Genomic DNA, 3,225 nt, shown 5'->3' with positions numbered 1-3,225 from the left:
AGATAGTGTGCATATAATATATGAATTCAGAGGAGTCATTTCTTTAGTAACAATCAAGCATTTATTTACATCAAATGAGGCAGTTATAATCAGTGATGATGAAAAAACTGTAGGATTCACTGGATCCATATAAAAAATTGTGAGACACAACATAGATATATGTTTGCAAGACTAAATGCCCTGTCCAGTTGTTTTAGTCAGTACAGGTATCTAGCCTATAGGAGCTTTGTGAGCTGGTGCTTCCTTGGTTGCAGAATCTGGGTCGTCATTCCAGCCTGCACGGTCCTACGCATCCATGCCGTGTTTCCTGACACCACAGGCCGGTATGTGGGTTTTAGACTGGCCCATGATAGAACCGGGACACAGAGCTGGATATGACCTCCTCCTTCTCAGGCCGCTCCAACTGTGCAGTGAGGTCCTCTGGGATGGGGATGGCCAAAGCAGCTTCTGTGTATGGTCCCAGGTCACAAAGACTTTTTCAAATATGAGGTCCACCACATTCCCTGTTTGATAAAACACAAAAGATTTTTTTTACATTTTTCACTTTTTTTTTTTTTTTACAAAACAATGACTGAAAGTCTGTTTCTAACTACCTCCTGACATTTTCTTTACTGTATTTTGTTGTTGATGGAACTGTCATAACATTATATGTGCAATATTTAATACAATGTGTACAAAACATTTTTTGGTTGAAAAATAAAATAATATAACACTTATAGAATGTCGCCTCAGTCTTAACTGGTGTAGCTCTGCATTCTCCCTTCATGGCTTTTGGAAATTGGACCTTGAACAGTGGTTCACCTTCTTTTGTTTGGGCTTGTGGTCGGTCAGCATTTTCATTGTACTACATGGCAGCCAGGTGACAGACAGAAACCTTAGCCTACACACTCTCACAAGTTCTAAGTAACCACAGCTTCATTTACCTGCACATTATTCCAAGACTGATAAATGACTGTTAGGTTTATCAAAAGTAGATGGCTACAGACCTGTACTTCTGATGTGAGGCTGAAGACTCTTCAAGGATAACTGTGTGCCTGCAGTGGGTCAGTCTGGCATGCAACATCCCCTGTTGCAGGAAGCTGTATAGATGGCCTGAACAGAGGAAACAGAGGTTACACCAACATCTCCTCAAATGTGTAGTTATGGCAACAGCTGCAAACAGTGCAAGAATGATAACAGATGCTCTCAATTATGTGTAAACTGGGTTGTCGATAGCTTGTAAATGCTGCAAATAGCTCACTATATGTGCAAGATGCAAAAAATGTGTATTATAGACTATCCCCTTGGACATATCCCCTTAACTTAGCGCTTATCTAGATATTCCCTACAGGCACTGTATCTGTAAACATGATATACACGTTAAAACGGCCGTTATAAGGCATGACTCTCAATAATAACTTTCACAGCACTAATAAACAAGCCCGGACACCTATGCTAATCACTACGAGCTTATTTTTAGTCCGAATTTTACCTGCTTGACTTTACAGACAGCTAAAACGCCTTTAAAGTATAATACATTTAACAGGGTGGCTCTAATCAATGTCACACGGCGATACCAAGCAGAAGAATTGCATACAATCTGTACCCGGCTATACCCGGCTCCGTGTCGACGACGCTAAACGTTAGCCACGTTAGCTGCCATGCTAACAACACACGCAACAGGCTCTCGTGAACAAACAGTAAAGCAACATAAAATGGTAAAACTTACAGCTCCGAAGTTCAAAGTTGGGTCACAGACAGTCGGTACTGATCCAAGCTTTATCTTGAGACTTGTAGGAAATCCTGCGTTGTCCTGGCCCAGGTTGAGAAAGCAGTCCGAGGTGAAATGGTTAGCACACAGTACAACACTTTCGGAGTTGGAGCGGGAACATTTCCATCAAAAATAAAATTAATCCACTGGGTCTTTAGATCCTCGGGCGTAGGGATTAAAAAAAGACTCCTGTGTTGGTTTGTGCAGCCAACAACAAAGCAACTACTGTGTTTCGCTGTACCTTCGACATTGTTCTACCGAAAGCCAGTGTTCGCGAGGGAAGTAACGATACCGTCTGTAACACGGACTCAGAGGGCGGAACACACACCTAGCTCGGGGAGCGTCACCCACCCGGGGGGAGGGGCATCGCCCTTCTTGACGTCACCAGGGGCGAATCTCCAATCCGCTCGTTTGAGCACACATTTCTTGAAAGGTGGAGAAAGCAAAAGAACGAGAGGATGGACTTTTCTCATGTTTGGGGGGTCCGTAGACACGCCAGGGACACATACTACCGATAGAAAACCATGGAAAGGTGCATTTTGCATAATAGGTCCCCTTTAAGTACTTATTAAGTTGTCCTGCACCACTCTGCTTTTCAATGAATAATTACTTTAATAAACCAATAGCCCAAACCAAATGATAATCCAAAAGTTCACCGTATTTAACACCGGAGCTCAGAGCTTGGAGCAGAAACACAGTCGCTCTAACAAACCGACCTAACAAAAGGAACACTGAGGGAACAGAAAATCACTATAGGTAATATGAGCCTTATCCTATAAGATAATTTTTTGCATTGTTTCCCTTTTCAGGTTGATTATCTGTCTCTCCTGGGAGGTGCTACACCTGGTGACTCAGTGAGAAGAATGATGCGCACCATTGGAACCAATGTCCTTTGGGCCAAATACAGTTTGAAGGGTCGCAAGGGGAAAAACAAATTCCAGGACCTGGCTATATATCCAGTCATAGTTCGTGAGTTTGTTTTTTTTAATGTTTCTACAGATCTCACTGCAATCTTTTGAGACCCAACAAAGACCTTTTCACTGTTAATATTTGTAATTTTGATGGCTCTATATGACTGACTGACATCAGTGAGAATAGTGCCTATTTATAGATAATTATTCGAACTGTTTGACACTTTCTCAGATCCCTTACATGAAAAGACAAAAGTGCACACGCCAAAACATATAAAGCCCTATTTTCATGTGCCTTGGTACACATCTCTTTGTCTTTCTTTTTCTTTAGAGGCCTGTCGCAAGAACCACCCCAACGTGCTCCAGAAGACGATTGAAATGTGTGTAGCAGACACACTGAAATATGCTCCCCACAGAGTGACTCAGGTCAGTGTTAAGCATTTGTTCAAAAAAGATGTTAAATCTGACGCCATCACGTTTTCCTTTTGGGAAAAAAAAAAAAAAAACAGACATGTAATTTGTGATAAGCTGTGAGCAGATATTGCATGTTTTGCGTCGAGGTGG

General features: G+C 42.0%; 1 long non-coding RNA gene across 1 annotated transcript; it reads right to left on the bottom strand.

Annotated features, from left to right (window-relative positions):
• Positions 1-38: 38 nt before the first annotated feature.
• On the bottom strand, positions 39-2,247 carry LOC147818179 (uncharacterized). The gene is made up of 3 exons (XR_015438247.1): positions 1,709-2,247; positions 987-1,092; positions 39-503 (listed from the first exon to the last, which is right to left on the bottom strand). It is a non-coding gene; the product is annotated as an uncharacterized LOC147818179 (long non-coding RNA).
• Between the last annotated feature and the right edge of the window lie 978 nt (positions 2,248-3,225).

This window comes from Seriola lalandi, unplaced genomic scaffold (genome assembly GCF_002814215.2).
Source record: "Seriola lalandi dorsalis isolate HSWRI2012SDOR001 ecotype SW California unplaced genomic scaffold, Sedor1 jcf7180002054684, whole genome shotgun sequence".
Taxonomy (NCBI): Eukaryota; Metazoa; Chordata; class Actinopteri; order Carangiformes; family Carangidae; genus Seriola; species Seriola lalandi.
This window is presented reverse-complemented; position numbering and strand designations above follow the sequence as displayed.